Source organism: Lynx canadensis, chromosome A3, assembly GCF_007474595.2.
Source record: "Lynx canadensis isolate LIC74 chromosome A3, mLynCan4.pri.v2, whole genome shotgun sequence".
NCBI classification, from domain to species: Eukaryota; Metazoa; Chordata; class Mammalia; order Carnivora; family Felidae; genus Lynx; species Lynx canadensis.
The window spans coordinates 119388254-119404565 of record NC_044305.1 but is presented as its reverse complement, the minus strand read 5'-3'; the positions used below and the strand labels follow the sequence as shown (position 1 = coordinate 119404565).

Below are 16312 nucleotides of genomic sequence, written 5' to 3'. Positions count from 1 at the left end.
GAGCCAACAGAGATGCTCCTTCCCACACTTCTTGGAATGCCTCCATCAGTCCCAGTTTCTACTTTAAGGAACATACTTTGTCCAAGTAACTGGAAGGAAGGCAGAGCCTGAGCGTGAACTTCACTTTCCAGAAGGGACCCTGCCTTCTCTGGTACACAGTGGATAATCCCTTCCTTCCAGCCCAACAGGAAGGCCTACTTCAATCATTTAATGCCCTGAATAAGCATACAAGACAGACATATAAAGCGTCATGAGGACTCAGGGACAAAGAATGTCAACCCAAAGAAATCTTTTTCTTTTGCAGGGATATTCTTCACGCTGGCAGGCTGTCGGGAAGATACGTGGGGACCCTGGGATTTTCCTTTCGCTTTCTTGTGCTCTCAGAAACCACCCCCTGGTGACTCAGAAACACGAAGGTAAGGGCCAGGTAGGTGGGGCACAGCTTCCCATCCAGGTTTACCCAGTTTTACCAGACAGAGGAGCGCACTGAGGCTGTAAGCAAGAGAGGAAGCCCCAAAGAGAGGAAGGACAGGGTGTTGGTTCCTCAACTTGTTGAGACCAGAGTTGTGTAGCAAGACAAACTTGAGTGTGCTCAGCATTTCTCCTTCCTGACTTGGGTTTCACCTTAGCCCCAGTTCAGTGGCAGCCCTGTTGGCTCAGAGGGCTGAAGGATCCAAGAGGAAGAAGCTTGTACGATCCTTCATGTAGTGGGGTGGGGGTGGGGGTGGGGTGAACCTTTAAAGTAAACCTCTGGCAAGATCCCAGTGGGTTATGCTGCCCCAACTCTGGATCTGACTTCTCTCGTTTCTCTAACCTACCCACTCTGCCCTCCGCTCATAACAAATTTCTTATCATTCCTCACCATGACAAGCATGGCTGCTGTGTACAGCTTCGTGGGTTGTGCCCTGAACAATTCTTAGAGGTGCCATTTCCATAGACAGAGGAAAAAATCATGCACAATCTTACCGGGCAGCCCTGAGACAGTCCTTTTATGACTTCTTTCCCATATATTTCTTCCTCCACCAAGAATGCCCTTGTTTGCTTTTCCTCTCACCATATATTCACCTGGTAAATCATCTAACACTTAGCTTTCAAACTCGGCTCAAATGATGTTGATGAGCACAAATGTAACAACTGAATGCATCGGGAAATGCTCACACAGACATTGGGAAGAAACACCGTATATGTAGGAGTCTCTGGGCACCTGGGTGGCTCAGTCGGTTAAGTGTCCAACTTGGACTCAGGTCATGATCTCACAGTTCTTGGGTTCGGGCCCTGTGTTGGGTTCTGTGCTGACAGCTCAGAGCCTGGAGCCTGTTTCAGATTCTGTGTCTCCCTCTCTCTCTGCCCCTCCCCTGCTCATGCTCTGTCTCTCTCTGTCTCAAAAATAAAGAAAAACATAAAAAAAATTAATATAGGAGTCTCAAGCTGGCACACCGTTAGCTCATTCTGCCTGGTGGTTTGATTATGCCCATGGGGTGTTCTGAAAGGCAATGTAACTAAAATCCATCAGAATGAGTCAAATTAAAAAGATATAATAACGAGTGTTGGTGAGGATATGGGGCAACTAGAACGCTCATACAATGCTAGTAAGAGTGTAAATTGGGATGTCTGCTTTGGAAAACTACTTGGTGGTATCTTCTAAAGTGGAAGAGATTCCTAGCCTACGATTTAGCGGTTCTGGCAGAAACGCATATGTACACACACAAAACATGTGCAAACGTGATCATAAAGGCACGATTCATAATAGGCCCAAACTAGAAATAACTTCAATGTCCACCAACAAGACACTAGAGGAAAGATGTGGTATATTCATCAAATAGAATATTACACGGCAATGAAAGTGAATTAATCATTGCTTTTGCATAACAACGTGAATGAACCTGACAAATATAACGTCGCGTGAAAGAAACCCAGACCTAAAAGAATACATACACTGCGTGACTCCATTTATGTAAAACGAGCACTGTGGTGCCCGAAATGAGAATGATGGTTACCCTGGGAGGGCAGGTAGTGACCGGAAAAGAACACGAAGCTTCTGTGGTGCTGGCAATGTTCTATTTATTAACATGGGAGATAGTCACACAGATGTGTGTTTATTTTGTGAAAGTTTATCGAGCTGCGCACTTAGATTCGTACACGTTTATGTGTGTATGCTACGCCTCGATAAAAAAAAAGATTGCTTAAAAGAATAAAAGCAACGCCGACTTTGGGCAATGATGTAGTAGCAGAATCTAGATTTATCCTCTGCCTTCATCAGTTATAAAACGGAACAAAATATAGGAAGCAATGGTTTGAAGACATTGGATGGCAGGCGTCTCTAGACAGGGATCCCCGAGAGACGGGAAGCAGATGAGATGAGTCTTCTGGGGGGGGGGCCCGGCTCACTGCCTGAAGAGACAGCTTCCAGGCTACCGCACAGAGAGAGGGGCAGAACTCTTGGAGATGTGCAGAGGAATGTCCTCGAAAGTTTTACCTGGGCACCGATCGGTACGTGTGATTGTGGACATGCCCAGCACTGGGAAAAGAAGCCCTGTAGAGGCGAGGAGATGGACGAGCCCCCAGAGCGTGTGCGAGGCTGGGAAGAGTGGGTGTGCCCACCAGCCAGAGCAGAAAGTGCTCCCCAAACACGGGGCTTGGAGCCCTCAGAGGAGGGTGGCCTCAGGGGTCATGCCAAATGAGTCCCAGGAGTTGTTCTGGACTCCCCTAACAAAGCTGGAAAGCAAGCCTTGTGAAGGTCAGACGATTTCCAAGTAATTTAACCGCAGCCTATACTGAAGCCACCAGATATTTCAAAGAATTAAAAAAAAAAAAAAATTCTGGTACCAGGACGCCTGGGAGGCTCAGTTAAGTGTCTGACTCTTTTGTTAAAAATTATTTTAACGTTTATTTATTTTTGAGAGACAGAGAGAGACAGAGCACGAGCAAGGGAGGGGCAGAGAGAGAGAGGGAGGCACAAATTCTGAAGCAGGCTCCAGGCTCTGAGCTGTCAGCACAGAGCCCGACGTGGGGCTCAAACCCACCAACTGTGAGATCATGACCTGAGCCAAAGTCGGATGCTTAAGCAACAGAGCCACCCAGGTGCCTCAAGTGTCTGACTCTTTTTGTTTTTTTTATTTAAAAAAATTTTTTTTAATGTTTATTTTTGAGAGAGAGAGAGAGAGGGACAGAGTGTGAGTGGGGGAGGGGGAGGGAGAGAGAAAGACACAGAATGTGAAGCAGGCTTCAGGCTCTGAGCTGTCCGCTTAACCGACTGAGCCACCCAGGCGCCCCTGGTTTTTATTTTTTTTATGTTTTTTTTTATTTTTGAGAGAGAAAGAGACAGAGCATGAGCAGGGGAGGGACAGAGAAAGAGGGAGACACAGAATCTGAAACAGGCTCCAGACTGAGTGGTCAGCTCAGAGCCCAACCCGAGGCTCAAACTCACAAACTGAGAGATCATGACCTGAGCCGAAGTCGCACACTTAACCAACGAAGCCACCCCGATGCCCCTCCAAGTGTCTGACTCTTGATCTTGGGCTCAGGTCATGATTTCACAGTTCATGGGATCAAGCCCCATGTGGAGCTAACATCCACTAACAGCGTGGAGCCTGCTTAGGATTCTCTCTCTCCCTCTCTGCCCCTGTCCCCTGCTCACGTGCTCTCTCTCTCTCTCTCTCTCTAAAATAAAGGAATTCTGGTACCCAACAATATAAACTTCAAAATATCTGGTATCTCATATGGTTTCACTTATATGGAATATAAAATAACAAAACAAACAAACAAACAAACCCAAACCCAGAAACAGCCCCATAAATACAGAGAACACACTGGTGGTTGCCATAGGGGAATGGGGTGGGGGAGTGGGCAAACTGGAAAAGGGGCATGGGAGATACAGGCTTTCAGGTATGGAAGGAATAGGTCACAGGGATAAAAGGTACAGCATGGGGAATATAGTCGGTGGGATTGTAATAGGGCTGTGTGGTGACAGATGGCAGCTACTTGCGGGGACCACAGCATAACCTACACTTGTCCAATCACTAGGCTGTTAAAAAAGCAGTGTTTCAGGGCGCCTGGGTGGCGCAATCGGTAAAGCGTCCGACTTCAGCCAGGTCACGATCTCGCGGTCCGTGAGTTCGAGCCCCGCGTCAAGCTCTGGGCTGACGGCTCGGAGCCTGGAGCCTGTTTCCGATTCTGTGTCTCCCTCTCTCTCTGCCCCTCCCCCGTTCATGCTCTGTCTCTCTCTGTCCCAAAAATAAACGTTCAAAAAAAAAAGAAAATTAAAAAAAAAAAAAAGCAGTGTTTCTTGGATGTTACCTAAACTTCTTGTGGTGATCATTTCACAATATACATGTGTATTAAACCATTATGTCTCACACCTTAAACGTACACAATATTGCACATCAATTATAGCAATAAAACTGGAAAAAAACCCACAAAATATTTGGTGTCTAATAAAAAATTACCTGTCACTCAAATAAGCAGGAAAAAAAATCAATCCGTAGAAACAGAAACAGAAATGATACAGCTAGTAGGAGACAAGGGCATTGAAACAGCTACTATAAATATATCCCATATATTCCAGAAGGTACAGGACAGCATGAGCATCAGGAAGAGTGAAATAGAAAATCTACGAGACGCCCAAATCAAAATTCTAGAGATGAAAAATATAGTGAATGGAATTAATAGCATAGCAGATCAGACATTAAATAAGAAAGCATTCTTTTTTTTTTTTTTTCAACGTTTATTTATTTTTGGGACAGAGAGAGAGACAGAGCATGAACGGGGGAGGGCCAGAGAGAGAGGGAGACACAGAATGGGAAACAGGCTCCAGGCTCTGAGCCATCAGCCCAGAGCCTGACGCGGGGCTCGAACTCACGGACCGCGAGATCGTGACCTGGCTGAAGTCGGACGCTTAACCGACTGCGCCACCCAGGCGCCCCAAGAAAGCATTCTTGGCTATGAAAACATAGCAACAGAAAAATCCAAAATACAACACAGATAAGAAAAAAAGATTCATCTCTAAAATAAGAATATTGGGGCACCTGGGTGGCTCAGTCAGTCGAGCATCTGACTTCAGTTCAGGTCATGATCTCACAGTGTGTGGGTTCAAGCCCCATGTCAGGCTCTGTGCTGACACTTCAGAGCCTGGAGCCTGCTTTGCATCTGTGTCTCCCTCTCTCTCTGCCCCTTCCTCACTCGTGCTCTGCTTCTCTCTCTCTCTCTCTCTCTCTCTCTCAAAAATAAATAAACATTAAAAAATGTTTTTAAAAATAAAATAAGAATATTGGGGCGCCTTGGTGGCTCAGTCAGTTGAGTGTCTGACTCTTGATTTTGGCTCAGGTCATGATCCCAGGGTTGTGGGATTGAACCCCATGTCAGGCTCTGTGCTGAGCATGGAACCTGCTTAAGATTCTTTCTCCCTCTCTCTCTCTGCCCTTCTCCCCTGCTCTCACTCCCTCTTTCTCTCTAAAATAAAAAATAAAATAAGCAGAACATCAGTGAGTGGCGGCAGCATTCAGGGCCTCACGTGTGTGTACCTGGAGTCCCGGAAAGAGGGGATGAGGTGAGAAGAGGACAGAAAACGTGTTTGAAGACATAATGGCTGAAAATTACTTAAATTTGGCGAGAACTATAAACCCACCACAAATCAGAGAAACTCAACAAACCCCACTCAGAGAAAAAATGAAGAAAAACCACATCAAGGCGCATTGTAGTCAAATCGCTAAAACACGATGATAAAGAGAAAACGCTAGAAGCAGCCAGAGGGGAAAATACACTCTGTGCTGAGGAACAAAGATAAGGACAGTAGCAGACATCTTCTTGGCCATATGCAAACCAGAGGATAATAGGGAGACATCTCCAAGCCACTGAAAGAAAAACTGCCAACCAAGAACAAAAATATCTTTCTTTTTTTTCCCCTTTTAAAATTATTTTTTATTTTTTAAAAAAATTTTTTTTCAACGTTTATTTATTTTTGGGACAGAGAGAGACAGAGCATGAACGGGGGAGGGGCAGAGAGAGAGGGAGACACAGAATCGGAAACAGGCTCCAGGCTCCGAGCCATCAGCCCAGAGCCCGACGCGGGGCTCGAACTCACGGACCGCGAGATCGTGACCTGGGTGAAGTCGGACGCTCAACCGACTGCGCCACCCAGGCGCCCCTAAAATTATTTTTTAAACCATGTTAGGGTGCCTGAGGGGCTCGGTCGGTTGAGCGCCCGACTTCAGCTCAGGTCATGATCTCGTGCTTCGCGAGTTCAAGCCTTGCATTGGACTTGCTGTTGTCAGTGCAGAGTCCGCTTTGGCCCCTCTGTCCCTTGTCTCTCTGTGCCCCTCCTCCACATGCCCGCGCACATGCTAGCTTGCTCTCTCTCTCTCTCAAAAATAAATAAACATTAAATATTAAAAAGAATTTTTTTGAGAGACAGCACGTGCTCATGGGGTAGGGGGAGAGAGAGAGAGAGAGAGAGAGAGAGAGAGAATCCCAAGCAGGCTCTGTGCTGTCAGCCCATCGCCTAAAGCAGGGCTACATCTCACGAACCACCGGTGAGATCCTGACCTGAGCCGAAATTGAGTCAGACCCTTAACCGGCCGAGCCACCCAGGCGCCCCCAAAAATATCTTTCAGTAATGAAGGTGAGATAAACTTTTTCAGAAATACCAAGGCTGAGACTCTACTTCCGAGTGTGATAAAGATTTTACCATGTGACTCTTCACTGCAGAAAACAGTGATCAACCCTGAGCTTAGTACAAAAAGGAACTACGTGAAAATAGCGGAGCGAGAACAGAATCAGATGGACCCCCCCCACCCCCCGCCTCTCTGACCCACCTGACTCACGCACGCAGCCCAGCCAAAGGCACACTGGACGGAGGCTGAAGCTGGCATCTTGCAGGTGGTGGCGGGAGAGCAGAAGGAGACAGGTGGAGGTGTACAAAGAAGCTCTCACCTTCGAGACATTTAGCCCGGGGTGAAACGCATCCCATGTTGTACACAGAAGGCAGCCAGGTTCACAAGAAAAAACAGGTTTTATGATGTGAGAAACCAGAAAAGAAGAAGCCAGGACAATAGCGAAAACTGACCGGAGTGGAACCCCGGGGAAAAAAAGACCCAAGGGCTCCTGGCTGGCTCATTCGGAAAAGCATATGACTCTTGATCTCGGGGTGGTGAGTTCGAGCCCCACATTGGGTATAGAGATTACTAAACAAACAAACAAACAAACAAACAAGTGAATAAACTGAAAAAGAAAGAAAAAAGAACAGAAAGAACAGAACCAGAGAGCTCTCCAAACTGTCGTATCTCTGAGTGATGCTTGCACCACAATTGGCACGAAACAAGAATGAAGATACTGCACAAGACGTGGGATTTGCCATGCCAGCCTAGCCAAGAAAATCACCTGCTAAAACAAAGGAAATAATACTCATTGGTGAAAAACAGCTGTGTTAATTAGTCAGGGTTCTCCAGGGAAACAGAACAAAGTATGTATGTGTATGTGTGTCTGTGTGTGGACAGGGGGTGAAAGAGAGGGAGAGAGGAGGAGGGAGTGAGAGAGAGAAATCGATTGATTATAGAGAAGTAGCTCTGCTGGCAAAATTCCTTTTACATCAGGGGAAGTCAGTCTTTGTTCTATTAAGACCTTCAACTGATTACATAAGGCCCACCCACATTATGGAGGATAATCTGCTTAAAGTCCATCCATTTAAATGTTAATCTCATCCAAAAAACACCTTCACAGAAACATCCAGAATTATGTTTAGGCAAATATCTAAGCCCAGTGACCCAGTCAAGCATGCACACAAAAGTGACCATCACAATAACAGTCTGAGTATCTCCACAAATTCACATTCATGACATTCATATAAATAGCAACCCAAAATTGCCTGCAAATAAAAGACCAAGAAAATAAAACATATTCTCAGGAGAAAAATCAAAATTGAAGCAAAATTGACAGAATTAAAGGGAGAAACATACAATTCCATAACCAGAGTTGGAAGTTTAAACTCTCCCTTTCTGGCAACTAATAAAATAACCAAATTAAAGAAATTGAAAGCTTGAGTAATTCTGTATTTGGTGAAACTGTCTTTATTTGTAGATGGCACTGTTTGTGAATGAAAAAAAAAAAAAAACCCTTAAGAATCTACCAAAAAGAACTTACTACAATAAATAAAACTTGCCAGTTGGGCATAGTACATAGTCAATATATGAAAATCGATGGTATTTCTATATACCAGCAACAAGTAACTAGAAAATAAAAATTTAAAAGTCAACTCCATTCATAATAACATTAAAAAAGCTCACATAGGAATACATTTGGAGAAAGACTTATAGGCTGGAAACAATAAAATATTGCAAAGGGAAGTTGAAGAACTAAATAGAGAAGATAGTGTTATAGTTTGGAAGGCTCGATATTGTTAAGATGGCAATCCTCCCGGTTTGTTCTTTAGATTTATGTGGTCCCAGTCAAAATCTGAACAGTCTCTTTTGAGGAATTGACAAGCCATTTTTATTTATGTGTTTATTTTTCAAGTTTATTTATTTATTTTGAGAGAGAGAGCAGAAGAGAGAGAGAGAGAGAGACCGAGAATCCCAAGCAGGCTCTGCACTGTCAGCACAGAGCCCGATGGGCTCAATCCCATGAATCATGAGATCGTAACCTGGCCTGAAATCAAGAGTCAGACGCTTAGCTGACTGAGCCACACAGGTGCCCTGACAGGCTATTGTAAAATTTATATGGAAAGTTGAAGGACTTAGAATAACTAAAATATTTTGAAAAAGAAAACCAAAGCCGGAGGACTTACACTGTCTGATCAAGACTTACTAGAAGAGGGGTGCCTCGGTGGCTTGGTCGGTTGGGCGTCCGACTTCGGCTCAGGTTATGATCTCACGGTCCGTGAGCTCGAGCCCCGCGTCGGGCTCTGTGCTGACCGCTCAGAGCCTGGAGCCTGTTTCAGATTCTGTGTCTCCCTCTCTCTGACCCTCCCCTGTTCATGCTCTCTCTCTGTCTCAAAAATAAATAAACGTTAAAAAAAAAAAATTAAAAAAAAAAAAAGACTTACTAGAAGAGGGTGCTTGGCTGGCTCAGTTGGTAGAGCATGCAACTCTTGATCTTGGGGTCATTAGTTCAAGCCCCATATTAGGTGTAGAGCTCACAAAAAAAAAAAAAAATTACTGTAAAGCTTCAGTGGTCAAGAGAGTGTGGTTTCCCCATAAGGGTAAATATAGACCAGGGGTCAGCAAACTTTTTCTTTAAAGGGCCAGATAGTAAATATTTTAGGTTTGCAGTTCACATGGTCTCCGTAACAACTACTCAGCTATACTGTAGCTTGAAAGCAGCCAGGCAGAATACAGAAATGGATGAGTGTGCCTGTATTATAATAACACTTTATGTAAAAAGCCAGAGTAGGCAGGATTTGTTGACCCCTGATATAGATCAGAGGAACATAACAGAGTCCAGAAATAAACTCTCACTCATCAGATCAGCTGATTTCTTTACAAAAGTTCCAGGGTAATCCAATTGCATTGAAAGGATAGTATTTTTTTTTTAACATTTATTTATTTTTGAGAGACAGAGAGAGACAGAGCACAAGTGCGGGAGGGGCAGAGAGAGAGGGAGACACAGAACCTGAAGCAGGCTCCAGCCTCTGAGCTGCCAGCACAGAGCCCGACGCGGGGCTCGAACTCACAGACCATGAGATCATGACCTGAGCAGAAGTTGGACGCTTAACTGAGCCACCCAGGTGCCCCTGAAAGGATAGTATTTTAAACATACAGTACTCTAGCGAAAGGATATCTGTATGGAAAGAAATGAACCTTGACACATACCTCATGCTAAACTCAAAATGGATCACAGACCTAAAACTGTTAATCTTCTAGAACGTATAACGGGAACATTTTGTGACATTTGCTTAGGCAAAGAGCGTGATAACAAAATCACAAATTATAAAATAAAAATTTGATAACAAATGACAAGAGACCTCAGCCTGGCATGGCCCTTTTCCAGGATCCTCTCTTTTCAGTTTTGCAGATGTTGGGCCTCAGAGAAGGAATCACATTCTTATGCTTTAATTTTCAAAGGTTCATCTTTCCATTTACATCTTATTCCTTTTTTTGTTTTGTTCTTTTTTAACTCACCAGTATATGTTGAGTAACTACTATCTTTCATGTTGTGGCCAGGTGCCAACAGGATTTCAGTGAACAAAACCTAGATATATATTTGTGTTTTTACCTATTAAGTCTTGTTTTTATTTTTATTTATTTATTTTATTTTATTTTTAAAATGACATCTGGATTTTATTTTTTATTTTATTATTTTTTAATGCTTATTTATTTATTTATTTATTTATTTTTTAACGTTTATTTATTTTTGAGACAGAGAGGGACAGAGCATGAATGGGGGAGGGGCAGAGAGAGAAGGAGACACAGAATCTGAAACAGGCTCCAGGCTCTGAGCGGTCAGCACAGAGCCCGACGCGGGGCTCGAACTCACGCACTGCGAGATCATGACCTGAGCCGCAGTCGGACGCTCAACCTACTGAGCCACCCAGGCGCCCCAATGCTTATTTATTTTTGAGACAGAGAGAGACAGAGCGTGAGTGGGGGAGGGGCAGAGAGAGAGGGAGACGCAGAATCCAAAGCAGGCTGTAGGCTCCCAGCTGTCAGCACAAAGCCCGACGTGGGGCCCGAACTCACAACCGTGAGATCATGACCTGAGCCCAAGCTGGACACTTAACCGACTGAGCCACCCAGGTGCCCTACATCTGGATTTTAAAGGCAACCTAAGGACAATTGCCTCTACCAAATACTTTCTCCTCCCTGCCTTCAAAGTTTTTCACTTCAAAACCAAGCTCAAATAGTGAAGAGATTGGAAGGTACATACCACCAAATTGTTATCAATGGTGGCTTTCAATGCCCTTCGTTTTCTGTATTTTCTAAAGTTGCATCATTTGTTATTTTTGGAAAGAAAATACAATCGAAGGTATGTAGGAAAAAAAACTCTCTAAAACCTCAATTTAAAGATCCTCTCCTGAGGGAAATTTTCCCTGATCACACCTCTCAGTATGACTTAGGGATCCTCTTCTCTCCACACAGTCACCCCGCATTTTTGTCACTCCTAGCCCATAGAAGCAGCAGGGGAACCATAAATGTGGATCTTCTTCCTTGGACTGCGAACTGGAGGGCGGGGACCATGTCTTAGTCATTTCTGAATCCCCGGCTCCAAACAAAATGCTTCGTGTTCAGTAAGAACTCAGAAAGCGTCTGTTGGATGAACAAATGGATGAGGTTATCAAGTCGTGGGTAGGAAACAAGATGGAGGTCCATGGTCTAGAGCGCTGTGGTTGTAAAGGAGGCTGTGGTCTTTAGTTATTGAAACTCAATTCTCAGGGTCCAGGACAGATCAGAGAGGAAATTTCATGCTGAGGCCTCTGGCCTTGGGCTAAAGCTTCTTAAGTTGACCTGGGAAAGATGAGAGGGGGAGGGTTGCAGAACCCGGAGTACAGCTGAGCCTGTTGGAAGGAGTTCAGTAACCCTAGGTGGGGAGTATCACAATTTGAAATTATCTATTGATTTGTTTGCTTTGTTACATGTCACCTCTTGTTAATGAGAGCACTCTATGAGGATAGGACCTTATCTGACTTGTATCACCAGGGCTCCGACCAATGCCTGGCACATAGATGACACTCAATAAATATTTGTTGAATTAATGTTGAATGAACAAACTCACTCTCCACCAAGCCCACGAGAAAGAGCTCAGATGCAGCTTTATTCATTCATCCTGTAAAATATAATTGACAATAGATCTGAAGAAACCCCAGTCAGCACATTCTTTACTCTGTGGGAAGGCGTGCTGCGGAAGCCAAAAGTAGATCTGAGAGTTGCTTGGTAAATACAGAGTTGGACTAAGGGGACTTGGAAGATCTTAAGAGACTGTGTCATTGAGCTGGGGCACCCTGATGAGTCATGCTTTCCTACATGAGGACAGACGTTCCTTGCCAAACAGGATCCTGCCTTGCCCAATGCTGCCATCTTTTCCTGTCACTGTGGGAGAAACACAGTCTGCCCCATTCCCCTTTCTCAGCAAGACTTATCAGTCCTAATGTTTCTTTCTTTCTTTCTTTCTTTCTTTTTTTTTTTTAAGGCTTTCCCTCACATTACCGTGCCCAGGATTACAGAGTGTCCCTTGCTGGTTACATTTTCCACTGTGGCTTCCCAATGAGATTTTTGGCTATAATTCACATATCCTGCTAAAGATGAACAATTCTGGATCCCAGACTGAAACCTTCTACTATTCTAGTTGCAAAAGTTACTCGTTGTCACTCTATCTCAATTTATCTTTAGAAAATGAAATAATAATACCTTTTCCATGTGTCCCACAGGCTATTAAGCAAAAGAAATTGAAGACGATAAATATGGGTGGCTCAGAAGTTGTGCTTCGATCCTTTTAATTAAAGTTCCATACCTGATTTGCCACTGATGAGCTACCGGACATTAAATAAGTCATTTTATCTGATACTTAGCCCATTGTCTTGTTCTTAATAAGCAGAAAATCCTCATATGGTTCTATCGCCGTAGAGTGACCTGAGACACCTCCCTACTTTCCCAAGCAGCCTGAGGAAAGATAGTCGGTTGCTTTTTTACGTAACTAGTGGGCTTTTACTCTGTTGACTGTGTTATATAAACTTGAGACCAGGGGCACCTGGCTGGCTCAGTTGTTAGAGCATACAACTCGTGATTTCAGGGTTGTGAGTTTGAGCCCCACATTGGGTGTAGAGATTACTAAAAAAATAAATAAATAAATAAAATTAAAAAAAGAAAAAACTTGATAACACAGCTGAATGGTTTGAAAAAAGAAGGGAATTTCAGAAGTTGGGTAGTAGGAGGGATGGAGAGAAGAGACTCCGCAATGGAGAAAACTTTGAAAAAGAACAGGTCTAGCAAGACAAAAGAAGGGATCTAGTTAAGCTTGGCTATGCGATGCAATCCTCTTCTCCATCTTCCCATGAAACCTTCAGTATAATGTCATTAGTCATAAATAGTTTTTTTAAAGTTTAGTTTTGAGAGAGAGAGAGAGAGAGAGAGAGAGAGAGAGAGAGAGAGAGAGAATCCCCAGCAGGCTCCATGCTGTCAGTGCACGGCCCAACTCAGAATTCAAACTCACAAACCGTGAGATCATGACCTGAGCCAAAATCGAGAGTTGGCCACTTAACCGATTGAGCCACCCAGGCGCCCCCAGTCATAAATACTCTTGAATTTGAATGTATTAGGAGGAGACAAACAAGTGCCCAGTCTGGCCTTGATGCATATATGGTGTGTATAGGCAGTACAGGTAAAAGCCAATCATCTTCTGGTTATATAATTAAAAAATGAAGAGGTAAATTGTGTAGTCTTATGGGGTCTTACAGCTCTAATATTGTGTGATTCTATATATGGTATAAACAGGATGTTACCAGGAAATTCCTTTTTTTGTTTTTTTCTGAACTGTAGAATCTTTTTAGGCTTTATTACCTATCTTTTTTGTTAACTTCTTTTTATAGATTAAAAAAATGTAATTATAGTATAGTTGACATATAAACGTATAGTTTCAGGTGTAAATATAGTGATTTGACAATTATATACTTTAGGACGTGCTTACCATGCTAAGTGTAGTTACCACCTGTCACCACACAAAGTTATTACAATATTATTGACTATATTCCCTATCCTGTACTTTCTATCCCCATGACTTATTTATTTTATAACTGGAAGTGAATTCCCCCCCCCCTTTTTTTTTAATGTAAGCTCTATGCCCAATGTGGGGCTTGAATAGAGGACCCTGAGTTCAAGAGTTGCATGCTCTCTGATTGAGCCAGCCAGGTACCTCAGGAAGTGTGTACCTCTTAATCCCCTTCACCTATTTCACCTATCTCCCCACCCTGCCTCCAGGAAGTTATGATGCAGTGGGTTAGGGTGAGGCTTGGAGATTCCCATTAAAAAAATTTCCCTAAATGATTATGATGCACACCAAACTTTGGGCATCATTGTACAAATACTTATCACATTCTGTGGTCAATGTTTAATTGCCCACACATGATCACTCTTCTCCCAGTCCTTAGCATGCAATATTGCTGACAGAAGCAAATGGAGTGTGTTCAGAGAATGTAAATTCACATTAATATTATTCTGAGTGAAACATGCTTATAAAAATAATATATCAATGGGAAAAAGAATACAACAAATGGTGCTGGGACAACAGGATATCCATATGCAAAAAAATGAAATTGGGCCCCTACCTCACACCATATATATATGGGCCATCCAGGCTCCCCTACCTCACATCATATTAAAAGAAAAGAGAGAGAGAAAAAAAATTCAAAATAGATCATAGACCTAAATGTAGGAGGTAAAACTATAAAATTCTTAAAAAGCAATACACAAGTAAATCTTCTTGACCTTGTCTGAGGCAATGGTTTTTAAGACATGATACCAAAAGCAGGAATGAGAGAAAAAAATGAAAGATAAATTAGACTGTCAAAATTTAAAACTTTTGGGCTTTAGTGCACATACCATCAAGAAAATGAACAGAAACTCCACAGAATGGGAGAAAATATTTATAGATCATATATTTGATAAGACATTTGTATCCAGAACATATAAGTAACTTCTACAAATTAAAAAGACAACTCAGGGGCATCTGATCAGCTGAGGCAGTAGAGCATGTGACTCTTGATTGATCTCAAGGTTGTGAGTTCAAGCCCTATGTTAGGTGTAGAGCTTACATAAAATAAAATAAAATAAAATAAAATAAAATAAAATAAAATAAAATAAAGAAGACAACCCAGTTGAAAACTGGGCAAAGAATTTGAATATACATTTTGCCAGAGAAGCTATACAAATGGGCAATAAGAACATGGAAAAATGCTCAACATCATTAATCATTAGGGAAATGCAAATCAAAACTACAATGAGATACCATTTCACCTCCTACTGGGATAGCTAAAATTAAAAAGAAGACAATAACATGTGCTGCTGAGGATGTAGAGAAACTAGAAGCCTTAGACATTGCTAGTAGGAATTTAATATTGTTCATTCAGCTACTTTGAAAAAATAGTTTGGTGATTCCTCAAAAAGTTAAACATGAAGCTATCACATGGCTCAGCAATTCCATTCCTAAGTATGTACCCAAGAGAACTGAAACATATATTCACACAAAAACGTAAATACATAAATGTTCATAGCAGCATAATCCATAATAACCAAAAAGTAGAAACAATGCAAATATACATCAATGATAAATGTACACACAAAATGTGATGTATCCATAAAATGAAATATTATTTACCCATAAAAGAATAAAGTACTGGGGCAGCTGGGTGGCCCAGTCGGTTAAGTGTCTGACTCTTGATTTTAGCTCAGGTCATGATATCACAGTTCGTGAGTTCGAGCCCCACATTGGGCTGTGCACTGACAGTGTGGAGCCTGCCTGGGATTCGCTCTCCCTCCCCCTCTGTATCTTCCTTGCTTGTGCTCTCTCTCTCAAAATAAATACATAAACTTAAAAAAAAAGAGAGAATGAAGTACCGATTCATCCTACAACATGCGTGAGCCTTGAAAACATTATGCTAAGTGAAAGAAGTAAGTCATAAAAAGCCATATATTGTATGATTTCATTTAAAAATTTTTGTTAATGTTTATTTATTATTGAGAGACAGAGAATGACTGTGGGAGGGGCAGAGAGAGGAGGAGACACAGAATCTGAAGCAGACTCCAGGCTCTCAGCTGTCAGCACAGAGCCAGATGTGGTGCTCGAACTTGTCAACTGTGAGATCATGACCTGAACCAAAGTCAGACACTCAACTGACTGAGCCACCCAGGCGCCCCTGTATGATTTCATTTATACCAAATGTCCAGAATAGGCAAGTTCATGAAGACAGAAAGTAGATTAGTGGTTGGTAGGGGTTAAAGGAAGGTTGGGAGGTGGGTGTTGGGGAGTCACTGCTAATAGATACAGTTCCTTTTGGGGGGTGATGAAATGTTCTAAAATATGATTGTAGTAACAGTTGCACAACTCTGTGACTATACCCAAAATCATTGGATTGTGTACTTTAATATACATTATGGTATGTAGATTAGATCTCAATAAAGTTTTATAGGGTGCCTCGGTGACTCAGTCGGTTGTGTCTGACTCTTGATTTCAGCTCAGATCATGATTTCATGGTAGTGGGACCGAGTCCCGAGTTGGGCTCCATGCTGAGTGTGAAGCCTGCTTGAGATTCTCTCTCTCTCTCCCCCCCCCTCTCTCTCTGCCCTTGCGCCACTCAAAGTAAATAAACATTAGAAAATAATAAGGTTGTTATAAA

General features: G+C 42.7%; 1 long non-coding RNA gene across 2 annotated transcripts; it reads left to right on the top strand.

Moving 5' to 3' along the window:
• The first annotated feature begins 307 nt into the window (after window positions 1-307).
• On the top strand, window positions 308-12488 carry LOC115511049. Of its 2 annotated transcripts, none has more exons than XR_003967932.1 (2): window positions 308-416; window positions 12353-12488. It is a non-coding gene; the product is annotated as an uncharacterized LOC115511049 (long non-coding RNA). The 2 variants fall into 2 exon arrangements; XR_003967931.1 differs by having other exon boundaries at window positions 12115-12488.
• Window positions 12489-16312: the final 3824 nt, after the last annotated feature.